General features: G+C 39.7%; 1 protein-coding gene across 1 annotated transcript in view; it reads right to left on the bottom strand.

Annotated features, from left to right (window-relative positions):
* The window catches only part of Pcdh11x (protocadherin 11 X-linked), a 108,674-nt gene extending 93,140 nt beyond the window's left edge, over window positions 1-15,534 (bottom strand). Inside the window, exon 1 of the mRNA XM_021251257.2 lies at window positions 15,171-15,534. The gene's annotated coding sequence lies outside the window, so the exon portion shown is untranslated. The remainder of the gene's footprint in view (window positions 1-15,170) is intronic.
* Between the last annotated feature and the right edge of the window lie 246 nt (window positions 15,535-15,780).

Below are 15,780 nucleotides of genomic sequence, written 5' to 3'. Positions count from 1 at the left end.
TCCCTTCGCCATTCCCCTCTCCTTTAAAGTAAAGCAGTGTAAGGTTATTTGGGAAAGAAATGAAAGCTTTGCTTTGTCATATTTTGCCTGCTACCTTTGCCTGACATATACTCCTTAACAGAGGCACATACACCTTGAACAGATTAAAGTTTGAAAAATTCATTCCAAATGTTTGCCAAATTGCAGTTAAACCATTATGTTAGTATGCATTTAATTTATTAGGGTAAATATGTACTTATAAAAATTAAAAAAAACCCTTTCAGGATGTATATTTCTAGCCATCTTCAGTAAATGGAGGTTTCCAGTCATTTTTAAAAGTTAAAATATTTATATCTTTCAGTGCATTGATACTTTAGTCTGTTCACTTGAGCTCCATGTCAATGTATCATTTAGTTCATTTTATATCCTAATATGTACAATGTGGGAGGCTTTTCATAACTGCAATTCAAAACAAAGTGTGGAAAACAGTATTTTCTATATCTAAGTCAAGAGTAAGAAGTTGTCCACCTTAATAAAGTCAAAGAAATGAGCAAGATTTGGATACACTTAACTTTCTGATAAGATACAAAAGTATTGTATTTATGCAAATTTATAAAGTAATACGTCATGGTATTTTGGAATTCTGAACATGTTGTAAAGTGGTGAACATGTTGGAAAATAAATTAATCTTCACTCAGTACCTTATATAAAACCCGAGCACTCATTTCAAGTCTCTGAGCTTTAGTTTTCTTATGTGCAAACTGAAGGTTTTGACCTCAGTGAATGTTCTGGTCCCTTCCACTTTTAAACTCTGAAACCTGCACCCCACTTGGTGTACTAAAATGTAGAATGAGATACAATAAATATTTCTTGAATTAAATTTAATATCACTATTAGTTTCCTTGTACATTGTTCTTGCTTTATCAGAATGTTATCTTCTCAAGAGGTTACTTTCTTAAATTTCTTTGAGTTCCATCCTTCACAACTCCATCCAACCCCCGAAATCTAAAGTATTAAAATGCAGGATAAGCCATGGGTTTTTGAAGCTGATAATACCTGCAGAGCCAAGGGATAAGGAAAAAAAAAACTTATATATTGACTTTTGTAAATCATCACAGGACTTTCCCCCATTGGAAAGAGCCTTGAAATAACCAGCAACTCCTTCATTTACTTTTGGGGAAACTAGTCCAGGAAAGTGAAGTTATTTGTCTAAGGCCATTCATTCTCTAGAAGTTAATAACATATAAATCATAAGATGCTTGATGTTTACACACTTTAAATAAGCTTTTTGCACTCACGTACTATGCTAGAAAATGCAGGAAAAAGTTAATAATCCTAAAGACAACAATGATTTGAATATTCAAAGCCTAATATCCTTTTAGCTGATAAGATAAAAACCTACATGCAATTGATTACCAAAATCATGTTTCTTCAAAGAAAGCATGTTCAGAAGAAACCCACTACTTACAAATAACTGGCCAACATCCATTTGTAATTTACATACAAATAAATTGTATGTAAAAATACAGATGTTATAGAAGAAAGACAAATTGATATAGCACTAAATATTTGCCACATAAATAAACTCAAAAATAATGGAGTGACATTATAATGGGTCATAATCTGAATTTACTCTAAATAAAGTGAAAGGAATGTACTAATGTCTTTGGTGATTGTGTAGGGTTAACATTTCAACAGTCTTTCTTTTTCTTTTTCTGTACTAGGAACTGATTTAACTCATGAGCACTCTACCACTGAGCAACATCCTCGATCTTTGTATTTTTTATTTTTAGATGGGGTCTCACTAAGTTTCCTAGAGTGGCCTTTAGCTTGCAATCCACCTGCCTCAGCCTCCAGAGTATCTGAGGCATGCACCAGAGCACAATTTTTAATCCTACTATTTTATCAAAATTTTATATGATCTGTGCACAAAAACACTAAATAGAAGAATATAATGCAAGAAGACAATGAATATTAAATGAGGTTATTTTAATATACTTGATTATATTCATTTTTGAGATTTTTTTATATTTGAGATTCATATTATGTCCTTTTTTAAAACTCAGAACTCTGATAAAACATACTCCAAGAAAGAAGAAAGGCTTTTTAGAAAAAGCCCTGGCTTGGAAACTAAAGATCAGCAACCCTGTTTTAGGCCTCCTCTCCTCCTTACTGGTTAGCCTTAGCTAAGTACACCTGCCTGAACCTCAGGCTCTCCACTTATAAAAGGAGGTATAATCATGCCTTCCTTTCCTACTCAAAGTTTTTATGAGACTACAATGATATAATTATTCCCTAAATGATATGAAAATATTGAAGACTGTGTGTATTGAAAGTATTAACTAGAAGAATTAGTCAAGATGAAAGTGTGGCAAAAAATAATGTTTGATTTTCATTTTACATGATGATAGTGCCTAAATTGTAAACTCATTTAAAGTCTTAGCTTTCATTCTAATAATTTAAGCATCTTAAAATAATTTTTCTCTTTTAATTAAAATGCATCGGCAAATTAACTTTATTATTGCTGTGTTAAAAGATGATAGATTATTAAAACAATTTTTATTGAAAAAAGAAATATCCTCTTCTAGAATTTCTTCTTTGCACTTTTTGTTTACCAAATCTCATCATTCAAAATGGATAGCTTGAGTGGACTAAATCATTCTTTCAGATTTGGGCTGGAAATGACAACTATATAAGAGAGAATTAAAAGAGCAGTTTAAATCCTTGAATAGTTGGGGATTTTTAACTGCAAAAGATAATAGAAACATTTATGATTTCGGGCAAGTCACTCTTCTAATTCAAAACAGTAATTTAAAAAGATTCTTCTTTCCCAATTTTTGAACTATTGGATAATGTGAATGCAGTCTTTCCTCAGATATAACTGAACCTAAAAAAACATTTCTCACCTTAAAATAGTTACTTTATTGATAAACTTGTGCTTTACAACTGATGTTGTACTGGGCCAAAATCTTGAAAGACTGTGGCACATAGGCAAATTAATGTTTTCTATCCACAAAAGGTCACATTTTAGGGACAATGCCTTTGTGAAGAAATTCTATTGAAAAATAGTACCACTTTCAAACATGATTACAGTAATTTGAACATTACAAACTGGTCTAAAATATTAACAAATCTTACCTAGTTTTCTTCATTCTGAGTACTGAATAATCAATAAAATATCCAAATAATATAACTGCTCAGATGACATGCAATATGGAAGGTTATAAAGTCAATCCAATTAAATATGAATTTTATTTTTCCCAAAAGTAAAATTCACATAAATCTTTGATGCAAAAACATACCACCTATTTTTATGGCATACTCTTTCTTTTTAATCCAAGTCCTAATGATCTCACTGGTGAAAAGATTGAAGAGTGCCCCTTTTCTACTCACACACAGAAAAAGAACTTTCTAAGAAAGTAGTTTTTATAAAGGTGGTTCCTTTGTCTCTGAAGACATAGTAACTGCCATGTGTGTTGGTATAAAAGCACATTGCTAAAGGCCTTAAAATCCTGTGTGTGGGCAGGTGGAAGGATCTGTGTGGGGGGAGGACCTCTCAAAATATTTGCACTTACACCACATGGACAATCATAGTAAAAAAAGGAAAGGTGAATAAAATAGGAAAGCATTTATATTTTAAAAATGATCCATGGGAAGAGAACACATCAGAACACACAGGATGTAGAAAAACAGTGCCAGGAGTATGAAGGAAAAAAATCATAAAAGTTGGAATTGCTCCCCAAAGTATAATATTGGAATCCTTATTTGCAATAAAAGAAAAACAGTCATTTTCAGGCATAATAAAAAATAACAAATTAGAGTAATTCCACTAAAAATCTTGTTTTAAATGAAAAACAACAAAAGCTCAGAGACAGCAAGAAAATTTGATGATGAATCACCCCGCTGCAGACAGGCGGGTCTGACCACATCCTACCGAGGTCCCCAGTCGCACTGAACACATGCTGAATTACCCCACTGCAGACAGGCAGCCACCTGATTCCACATTACAAAGGCGCAGAGGACACCAGATCACCAGAACAAGGTACTGAGTCCCACTGTTCCCAGCCCAGAGGTAGGGGCTTCTGAGACGTCGTCCCACTGCTCCTGGTCCAGAGGATGGAGCTTCCTGGTCACCATCCCTCCCGCTGCTCCCAGCCCAGAGGAAAGGGCTTTTGGGCCACCTTCTGTCCCACTGCTCCTGGGCCAGATGAAGGGGCTTCCGGGCCACCAACCCTCCCACCTCGCCCGGCCCAGAGGGAGGGGCTTCTGAGCCACCATCCCACTGCTCCTGGTCCAGAGGAAGGGGTTTCCCGGCCACCATCCCTCCAGCTGCTCCCAGCCCACAGGAAAGGGCTTTTGGGTCACCATCCCTACCGCTGCTCACGGCCCCTGACCCACCTCACCCACCTCAGAGGAGGTAATCCGTGCAGGTGCTAACAGCCCCCTGGCCCAGTCAAAATGAGAAAACATGTAAATAAGTCTCAAAACCAGACTTCCAGATCACCTACAGCAACCCCAAAGGGAAATGAGATGGAACACTCTGATACTCAACCACCTGGACCCACTGAACTGGCAACAAAAGGGGATCTGGAAAAAATGAAATCAGAAATACTTTCTCAGATAACAGGAGAAAGTGTGCCCTTAGTGCAAGACATGATTAATAAATCTAGAGAGGAGCTCAGGAACATGATGGAATCCCAACATAGGAAACAAATGGAATCCATAAAACAGATGCAAATAGATTTCCAGGACATGAAAAACTCCATTGAAAGTCTACACAGCAGAATGAGCCAGTGTGAGGACAGAATTTCAGATATAGAAGATAAGATTGCAATTAGTGACCAGGAAAAGAAAAATTGCTTTAAAATTGTAAGGGAACATGAGAAATCAATCCAGCAGCTGCTAGATGATGCAAAGAAGAATAACATAAGACTGATCAGAGTCAATGAAGAAACAGGAGAGAGTGCAGATGACATAAAAAAATCTCTTCACAGAAAAAATGGCAGAAAACTTCCCAAGCAGGGGAAAAGAGCTTGACATACAGATAAGTGAGGCATATAGGACTCCAAATAGCCTTGATCAAAAAAAAATACACATAGGCATATAATTGTTAAGATTCCAGAAACACAACAAAAGAACAAAGTTCTCCAAGCAGTCAGAGAAAAGAAACAAATCACATACAAAGGAAAGCCCATCAGAATCACAGCAGACTTCTCAACACAAACAATCAAGGCAAGAAGAGCTTGGAGTGACATATTCCAAGCCCTAAAAGAAAGCAGCCTCCAACCCAGATTGATGTACCCTGCAAAACTATCTTTCAAAATGGATGGAGAAATGAGATACTTTCATGACAAAGAACACCTTAGGAGCTTCGTGAATATCAAACCAGCACTCCAAAGAATTTTACACAATATCCTAGGAACAGACATTGAGGATCACAACCCCAGGAAGCAAAGCAGAATGAACCCATCTGGCATGACAAGAAATTAAATGTAAAGGGGGAGAACCCAACAAAAAGAAAAAGTCATGGCAATGACAAGTCAATACGTTTCAGTTATAACCATCAACGTTAATGATCTCAATTCATGAATCAAAAGAAATAGACTGGCAGAATGGGTCAAGAAGCAAAATCCAACAATATGCTGCATACAAGAAACACACTTCATTCAAAAGGAAACTCATAGACTGAAAGTTAAAGGGTGGAAAACAATACTCCATACAACAGGAACCCCCCAAAAAGCAGGAGTAGCTATCCTCTTGGCAGATCAAGTAGATTTCAAACCAACACTGATTAAGAGAGATGAAGAAGGACACTACATCCTTGTAAAGGGAAGAATCCAAGAGGAAGAGATGACAATCATAAATGTCTATGCACCAAACACTAGTGCACCCAACTATATAAAACAAATACTAACAGACATGAAAAGTCATATATGCACTAATACAGTTGTAGTGGGGGACCTCAACACCCCACTGTCACAAATAGATAGATCAACTAGACTAAAAATAAGTAATGAAATACTAGAAGTCAATCGAACTCTTGAACAAATGAATTTAACAGATGTTTACAGAGTCTTCCACCCCACAAAATCAGAATATACATTCTTCTTAGCTGCACATGGGTCATTCTCAAAAATAGACCACATACTCACACATAGAACATGTTTAAGCAAGTGCAAAGGAATTCAAGTTATCCCCTGTATATGATCAGACCATAGTGCAATGAAATTGGAGATCCATAGCAAAAGAAACTCAAAAAATTTCATAAACACATGGAAATTGAACAACACACTTCTAAATAACCAATGGGTCACACAGGAAATTAAAGAAGAAATCAGACAGTTCCTTCAACTAAATGACAATAACAATAGAACATATCAGAATCTATGGGACAAAATGAAAGCAGTCTTACGAGGGAAATTCATAGCAGTGAATACACATATTAGGAAAACAAAACAAACCCAATTAAACAACCTGATGCTGAACCTCAAGCTTCTAGAAAAAGAAGAGCAGGACAACCCCAGAGCTCATACAAGGGAGGAAATTATAAAGATCAGAGGAGAAATCAAGGCAATGGAGACTAAGAGAACGATACAAAAAAATCAATGAAGCCAAGAGTTGGTTCTTCGAAAGAATCAACAAAATTGACAAACCTTTAGCCAACCTTGCCAGAAAAAGGAAAGAAAAGGCCAAAATCCATGCAATTAGGAATGAAAAGGGTGAAATTACAACAGACCCAGCAGAAATCCAGAGAATCATCAATACCTACTTCCAGAACCTATACGCCAATAAGATGGACAACACAGAAGAAATGGACAGATTCCTAGATACACATGAATTACCAAAGTTGAACGAAGAAGACCTAAAAATTCTGAACAACCCAATATCAACCAATGAAATTGAAAATGTAATTAAAAACTTACCAACAAAGAAAAGCCCGGGCCCTGATGGCTTCACTGCTGAATTCTACAAGACATTTAGAGAGGAACTGCTGCCACTACTGTTTAAACTCTTCAATGAAACTGAAAGGGAAGCAATACTCCCAAATTCATTCCTGGAATCAAGCATCACCTTGATCCCCAAAGCAGAGAAAGACCCAACTGAAAAAGAGAACTATAGGCCAAACTCACTAATGAACATAGATGCAAAAATCCTTAATAAGATACTGGCAAACAGAATGCAGAAGATCATCAAGAAGATCATACACCCTGATCAAGTGGGATTCATCCTAGGGATGTAGGGATGGTTCAATATACGAAAATCAATCAAAGTAATACAATATATCAATAGAGCCAAAGACAAAAACCATGTGATTATCTCCACAGATGCAGAAAAAAGCATTTGACAAAATCCAACATGCATTTATGATAAAAACCCTACCAAAAATTGGAATAGATGGTCTCTACCTCAAACTGATAGAAGCCATCTATGAAAAACCAACAGCCAATATCATACTGAATGGTCAAAAACTGAAATCCTTCACACTCAAATCAGGAACAAGACAAGGATGTCCACTATCACCACTCTTGTTCAATATAGTTCTGGAAACATTTGCCACAGGAATTAGACAAGAGAAAGAAATAAAAGGAATAAAGATAGGAAATGAAGAAGTCAAATTGTCATTATTTGCAGATGACATGATACTGTATATAGAAGACCCCAAGAACTCCACCAAAAGTCTTCTAGACTTAATAACCAAATTCAGTCAAGTAGCTGGTTACAAGGTCAACACACAAAAATCAATAGCTTTCCTCTACACCAATGACAGACTCACTGAGAGATAAATAGGGCAAATAATTCCTTTCACAATAGCATCCAAAAACCTGAAATACCTAGGAATCATCCTAATGAAAGAAATCAAAGACCTCTTCTCTGAAAACTATGGCACTCTGCAAAGAGAGACTGAAGATGATATCAGAAAATGGACAGACATCCCCTGCTCCTGGGTAGGAAGGATTAATATAGTGAAAATGGCCATACTTCCAAAACTGCTATATAGATTTAATGCAATTCCAATTGAGATCCCAGCAGCATACTTCATAGACCTTGAGAAAACAATCCAAAAATTCATTTGGAGCAAGAAGAGACCCAGAATAGCAAAAGCAATTCTAGGTAACAGAGACATGGCAGGGGGTATCACAATCCCCAACCTGCAACTCTACTACAAAGCTACTGTGATAAAAACAGCATGGTACTGGCAAAGAAACAGAGTTGAGGACCAGTGGAACAGATTAGAAGATGCAGAAACAATGCCAGACACACTCAGCCATCGCATCTTTGACAAAGGAGCCAAACACCCTCACTGGAGGAAAGATAGCCTCTTTAAAAAATGGTGCTGGAAAAATTGGGCTTCAACTTGCCAAAGATTAAAACTAGACCTGTGCCTCTCACCATGCACTAAACTAAAATCAAAATGGATTAAAGATCTAAATATTAAAATAGAAATTCTGAACCAGTTGGAACAGAGGTTAGGTAGAACCCTTGAAGACATCAGTATAGGAAAAGATTTTATGAACAAAACCTCAGTTGCCCATGAACTAGCACAAACAATCAACAAATGGGATCTCTTCTTATTAAAAGGCTTCTGCACAGCGAGAGAAACCACCAGCAGTGTGAAGAGGCAACCCACAATGTGGGAAAAAATCTTCACCTGCTCTTCCTCAGACAAATGTCTACTATCTCAAATCTATAAAAAACTTAAAAAGATCAGACCTCCCAAATTTAAAGACCCAATCAAAAAATGGGCATCTGAAATGAACAGACATTTCTCAGACAATGAAGTAGAAATAGCAAATAAATACATGAAAAAATGTTCAACATCACTGGTCATTTGAGAGATGCAAATGAAAACAACACTGAGATTCCACTTCACTCCAGAAAGAATGGCTGCTATCATGAAATCAACCAATAACAAATGCTGGTGGGGCTGTGGGGAAAGAGGATCCCTGTTCCACTGCTGGTGGGAGTGTAGACTGGTTCAACCACTGTAGAAATCAGTATGGAGATACCTCAAAGAACTAGGACTGGAAATCCCTTTTGACCCCGCTATTCCACTGCTGGGGATCTTCCCCAAAGAATTAAAAGAATCATACCACAGTGATATATGTGCACCCATGTTCATAGCAGTGCAGTTTGTAATAGCTAAAACTTGGCAACAGCCCAAATGCCCATCAACTGGAGCCTGGATAAAGAAAATGTGGTTTTTTTAATAAAATGGAGTACTACTCAGCCATAAAAAATGAGAAATTAGAGACATTTATAGCTAAGTGGATGCACATTGAGGCAATACTCTTAAGTGAAATAAATAGGACACACATGTATAAATACCGAGTAGTTTCTCTGGTGTGAGAAATTGAAAGTGTAAATAAGGACGAAATGTATAATAGGTAATGTGAAATGGGAAGAAAAGGGGCAAAGGGGAAGCAAGTGGGAAGGCTAGGGGAAAGGATAGAAGGGAATGGGATTAATATGAGAAAATGGAAAAATAGGAACAAAATCTTTGTAAATAGGGAGGACTGGAGGGGTTGAAGGGAGGGCTGGGCAAGGGTGAAATATAAGAACCAAGAGAGAATATGTAAAGGTGCAAATTTCCAATGATGAATGTCATTATATTGTATACCTAAAATGTACCAATTATTAGAATGAATAATCGATAATGCAAAATAGGAAGAAAAGGTCCAAAGGGGTAGGGGTAGTGGGAGGCACAGGGGAAAGGAAAGAAGGGAAAGGAAAAAATGATGAGAAATGGAAAAAATGGAAGTAAAGTCTTTGTAAATAGGGAAGGGTGGAGGGTTGAAGGGAGGGCTAGGAATGGGGAAAAAATAAGAACCAAGATGCATTATATAAAGGTACAATTCCCAATGAGAAATGTAATTGTGTTGTATACCTACAATGTACCAATAAAAGAATTTAATACAAAAAAAAAGAAAATTTGATGATGAAGGAAATTAGAAAAATCTGTAGGCAAGTTTGAAATAAAGATTACTTTTTTATTTGTTTAAAGTTTCTCTGAGATCACTAGAGGAGAGCTTAAGGTGATTAGTAGAGGGGAGACCATAAATCTCAGATAAAAAATGGGCAAATTAATAGAGTAATTAATGAAAGCTAAAATGGTTGAGGGAAAACTGAAGATAGAAGACAAATAAAATTAAGATAGAACTGATTTTTAGTATTTAGAGGAAGAAAAATGAAGATTATAGAGCTCTAAATTGGTAGTAGTGAGAAAGCTGAAGTGGGTAAGGGTAGGAGAGATGTTGTAGGATGCAAACATGATGCAAGGATGTGTGTAGGAAATGGAGCCAGAGGGGATAAGTATGCTTGTTGTAAGAGGCTGAAGGAATGCAAGCATCCAGGACAAAAAAGTGTTTACACTTTTGGTGGATGATAGGGAATATGGAAGCTGGGTCAGGAAAGCATGATGAGTAAAATGATATAATAGAATGACAATGATTGGTAAAAATAAAATTTTATTCCCTAGAGTAGCATTCCTTTCTTTTTTAGCCCAGACTTAATTTACTTTCGGTCCTCTTCATTTAGCTTGTTTTCTAGCTGTTACAGTACCTTCTTATTGGCATCTACTCTCTGGTCCTATGCATCAGTTCATTCACTGACAAACAACAGCATTTCAACTGTTTCACCTACTGTGAAATATTCCCACTCTTTTATTGTTAACATACTTACTTGAAAAGTCTTCAAAAGTGCCCTGTATCTAGGAAGCACACATACCTCTTAACTCCATAGCAAGCTATCAAGCCTCTATTCCTTTATTTAGCCTGTATCCAACATAAACTTCTCTGTAAACTTCTTGGTTAGTCATTGACTAGGAATGGCTATTTTCTAAAGTCTGACACTTTTTTAAAAAATTAATTCCTTCCTCCATTATGCTCAATTAAAGCGTTTATCAATTGTATCCTAGTTTTGTAAGTCTCCTGACTCAAAGAGGTCCAAGTCATGTTTTTTCATAATCCGTTTTATACAGTATTCCTGAAGCCTGATACATGGTTTGGCACTGTAGGTGACTAAGTAATGTTTGTGGATTCTTAGGTGAATAAATAAACTTATGACACCTCCTTTAAAATATGTGAAGTCAGATTATTGGAATTAGCTCTCAAATATTCATCCTCTGTGTTATTTCCTTTCCTACCCATAGAAAATGTAGCAGGTATACATGTTTTGTCAATGTAACTCAAAGCCAGTGGTTTATATAGCCTCTTTGTTGATGTACATCTCCTGGTTCCTACAAAAATCTTATAAATTCTGGCTGAAGGTTGTTGTGGACTGCTCAAATTGAGAAAAGGGGAAAGAATAATTTTTAAATCTTTCACCAGATTTCTTCCTGCTACCAGTAGTCTGAAAGCTCTCTATCAGGAATTTCTATCTTAGAAGAACAAAGTTTTGAATACCAATAGAAGGAGTAATGTGAAATCTGCTGTCCTTTCTGCCAGGGCTTACAGCTGCCAAAACCCAACATTGCTTGGGTGTCCAAAAAAATACTGTTAGGTGTTAAGGGGAAGGAGAGGCTTCTTTCAACTTTTAGTAAATGATTGGGTTTTGGGGAATGAATATATTTTTATTATTGGTCTAAGTTTCTTTCCTATTCCCCTATCTCAAAAGCGCAGCAACTTTTAAGTTTGCTGCCAGTGATATATCATGTAAGAGAAGCTTTCCATTGAAGGGAAAAAGGAAAAGGGGGGAATCCTACATTTACAGAATGGAAGAATTTTTAACTCCTGCTCCTTTTCCCCATCTCTGACCTGCCTCCAAACCAAAATACAGTACTTAGTCTGTTGCGATCCCTCTTGAATGTAATTTCCTTAGAAATATAAGTCAATTTGAGATGCCACTTGCCTGCACAAGGCCTGCCTTCATCTCTTCCCTCTTGCTGGGTGCAGCCTTCTCCAATGGTGCCTTACAGCCCTTCTCTCAGAACTAAATAATGAGCTGCCAGCAATCAGGGAAAACAAATTAGCCTAAAAATTCGGGAAAGTAGAGAATGGCTCCTTAAAACGACAGAAGCAAACTCAGAGGGGAAGCGGAGGCTGGCTTTCGTCTCCTAAAAACCTGTTCAAGAATCTTCCCCATTTGGCGCGCAGATCTCTAGAAGAGATATAATAAAGAGAGAGCACTGTGGCTGCTTCCCAGCGGCGGCAGCAGCAGCTGGAACCTTTCTCTCTTCAACTTTCAATTTCCTCTCCCTTCCTAACAGTTCAGGGGACTCCGACTCCAGTGCCTAAGCTTCCGATTTTCCCCACCACTACCACCACCACAGCATTTCTTTCAGAAGAGGACCCTCTGCTTCTTCTAGGGAGCTTGTTGTGTGGGAAATGAGACTGACAAATTTTTATTTTTAAAAAGCCGCGATCTTCACATCCTTCTTCCTTCTCACGGTGCAGGGGCGGGGGAGAGTGCAAATTTAACACTTTTAACTATTATTGTATCTGAAAAAACTTGCCCTCTAAACTGCTAGTAAATAAATAAATTGGCTGTGGACAGTGAAGGCTGAAGGCGGGAGCCTAAAAAGGGCAGAGCCCGGGGCTGGAGAGGGGGGAGAGAAAAAGGATAGGGAAAACCTCCGAATCTGGGTTTGATCCCCGCATTCAAAAATCCAACGTGGCCCAGCAAGTAGCTGGGCCTTCAGCACTTCTATGGGCTAATGCGGATCAGGGGAGCTGGAAGCAAGGACAGTGAGCATAAGCGTTTGAAGGGACCTAAGGTGTCAAGGTCAGCTGTGTGGAAGGAGCAAGCAGGCAGGGCTGCGGTGCCTGTTCCACCGCCTCTCCTTCCGCCGAGTCTCTAGGGGGCTGACATCATTGGCAGAAGGAGGGGCTGAGCCAGAGAAGGCGAGGAGAGAACAAGGATCTCGGGAATCCCTTGAGAAGGCTCTCCCCCACAGCTCAGAAAGCTCAACTCTCTGATAACAGTGGCAGGACTAGGATCTTGGAGTTGCGCGCAGCAGTTGCTAATTTAGCAGAGACAGAAATGTATCTTTAGACCAGATCACGTCCATGTCTCAGTTGATTCGTCAAAAGCACCCTTACAGTATGCGCTGCTTCCTATGAACCAGACAGACAAAGACATGAAAGGGGACATACACATATACCATTACTTCGAATTCGAATTTCTTTCCAATGCCCCTACACACACACACACACGCACACACACACACACGCACACACACACACACACACACACACACACACACACACACACACACACACACTGGAAAGAGCAGTCCTGAGACAGATTTCCTGCAGTGATTTCGAGAATTTGTCAAATAAGATTACAAGTGGAATTCCATTTGGTTTTTACCAAGTTGCCAACATCTGTAGGAATACCCACCCCCTTTTCTTGAGTCACATCTGTCTTACTTTTTATGGAGGAAGATATTTTCTTTCAGTCACAAAGCGCTGCCACCTTATCTGGTGTGGTGCTCAGTGTTCAAAATCCCAGCTCCTCAGGTTGTTTCCTAGTTGCAGCACTAGCTAGGGTCACGCATGCTGCTCCTCCAACAGCATCGCTCCAACTCCATCTTTTTGCCGCCTTATCCTTCGCTCTCTATTTTCAATCACTTTTTCCTTCCCGCACAACATAATTTGTATAGAAGCACCTCCTAGGCTAGGTTTAAATTCTATCTTGGCATGTTTCCACACACAAGTAAGGACACGTTTTTTTATTTTGTTTGTTCCTGTGGCGGTTTACTTTTATTTCTTCTGTTGTCCTATCTCTCATCTCTCCGGGCTTTTCTTTGTAGCTGTGTGCCTCGGTGGTGCAAGTTTCCCAGATCCGAGACAACCTTTTTGAAGGGCACTCTGCTTTCAGAGGCTAGGGCCCGCCCGCAGGCTCCAGCGCGCACACGCAGTTCAGACACGCATCTCAGCGACCCACACCCCTAGCCACAAAGGAGAACAAAACAGCGGAGCCCACAATAAATCGTTCTGGAAGCAAAGGAAACGTACCCAGTTAAACTCTAAAAGTCTTCCCCCTGGCGAGGCAAGATAGCAACTCCCGCTTGGCATTAGTGACCACCCAAAAGAGGAGTAAATTAGCTACTGACTAAACGCTCCTGTATAAGTCTTGTCTCTAACCCAAGGCCCACAGTCGCTCTACTCTACTAAAGTCTCTAAAGAAATGTCTTCATTTGCAGGTTTTTTTAAGTCATCTTTTACAATGACGCTCACATTAACAGAGAAAAGGAGCCGTTTTACTATCCACACTTTAGGAAAACAATTTTTTTGTGGAGAGATGAACTGGTTTTCGGATCTTAGTGCCAAATGTTTAGGGGATCGGTGGGCGGTTTTTTTAGCTAAGGGATTACAAGTCATTTCTTTAGAGAATGAGAAACACTTTTACATTACACTCTTAGAAAGTCATTTTGTAAATGATAAAAGGATGCTTTTTTTTTTTTTTTTTTTTTGGCTACTCGATTATGAGAAGTTGCCTTTAAAAATTAAAAAAAAAAACCCGTAGATGTTTCCACACCTACAATCGCCACCTCCAATGGGTGCTGCTTAAACACAGCCCAGTAAATAGGACGGAAAGGGCTTGAAAGGCAGGAGTGCCAGGAGGAGCTGCTGGATGCCCCTTGCATGCCACATGCTGGGCTCCCCTTCAGTCTGCGCCAAAGGTAGAGCCCCCAAGGATTAAATCCAAACCCGAGCACCAAAGAGAGGCACGCAGAGGGGCTAGCAGCAAGAGGTAGGAGATTCTCAGCTCTGGCTATTGCCCCCCAATTCGAACCTTCCACCAGGCCATCCCAGGAGTAAGAGGCATGTTCTTTTTTCTGCATCTGCCCAATCTTAGAATTTCTTTCATCCTCGCTGAAGCTGGCTGTGTTTGTGAAAGACATTTTTGCATAGCCAATGTCAGGGAGATTCGTGCGAGGACACATTTTTTTTTTTTTTTTTTTTTTTTTTTTTGGCAAAAGTGAGTTTTCTAAAAGTAACCAGACCGATTGGTGGCAGTGCCAAAACGATACTCTCTGAGCTTACCCCGAGGGTTTACCCTTTCTCTTTCCGATAGGGAAGAGAAGGAGGAAGGGGAAGGAAGGACACCAGAAGCATCTTTAAAATTCCCAAGGTGATCATAGTCTAGACCCCCAAGCGCAGGCGCCCAGCAGTCTCTCCGCACTAAGTGCGGGATCTGTCAAGTCTCCCGTGCCGCAGTCTATTCTGGCAACCGAACTGGACACTTACCTAGTCTAAGACACCTTTTGAACAAGATGAAAAGGTAAATGAAAGAAAGAAAAGGCTTCCGAAGACTAGACTCCTATTGCTATAGCGGGCTCCACCTCCACAGCTCTCAGTCCCGAGCAGCTGGAGCCCTTGAGGCTGTTTCTGAGGCTGTTCAGGCGCTGAGGCTGTCTGAGCTGGCCGGTGCCGCCTGTGTCGCCGCCGCCACTGCCACTCTGCTCACTCTGGCTGGCCTTCTGCTTTGCCGCGCCGGCCGGGCATGCCACTAAGCCTCACTGCTCCTCCACCCTGACAATTTGCCCACCGCCAGGAGCCAGCGCCGAGCCAGCCCTTTTAAATGGCGAGGAGGAGGAACTAGGCTAAGCGGGAGAAGGGGGAAGGAAGGGGGGTGAGTGAGTGGAAGGGAGGGCAAGAAGTGAATCAGTGCCCGGGGCGCCTGCTAGGAGGGGACCGAGCCGCACCGACTGTTGGGTACTCCCCTCTGACCCCCACTACCCTCACTCCTCACATCTCCATCGCTCCGGAGGCGGAGGCGGGCTCTCCCTTCCAACTGAGATCCGCCAGGGAGATGGAAGGGAGGATGGTGGTAAGCTTAGGAAATTACTAGTTGCTG

Source organism: Heterocephalus glaber, unplaced genomic scaffold, assembly GCF_053883595.1.
Source record: "Heterocephalus glaber isolate CG9 unplaced genomic scaffold, H.glaber_assembly_v1.0 deba00001613, whole genome shotgun sequence".
Taxonomy (NCBI): domain Eukaryota; kingdom Metazoa; phylum Chordata; class Mammalia; order Rodentia; family Bathyergidae; genus Heterocephalus; species Heterocephalus glaber.
Note: the sequence above shows the minus strand (reverse complement) of the source record. Positions and strands in the feature narration are given on the sequence as shown.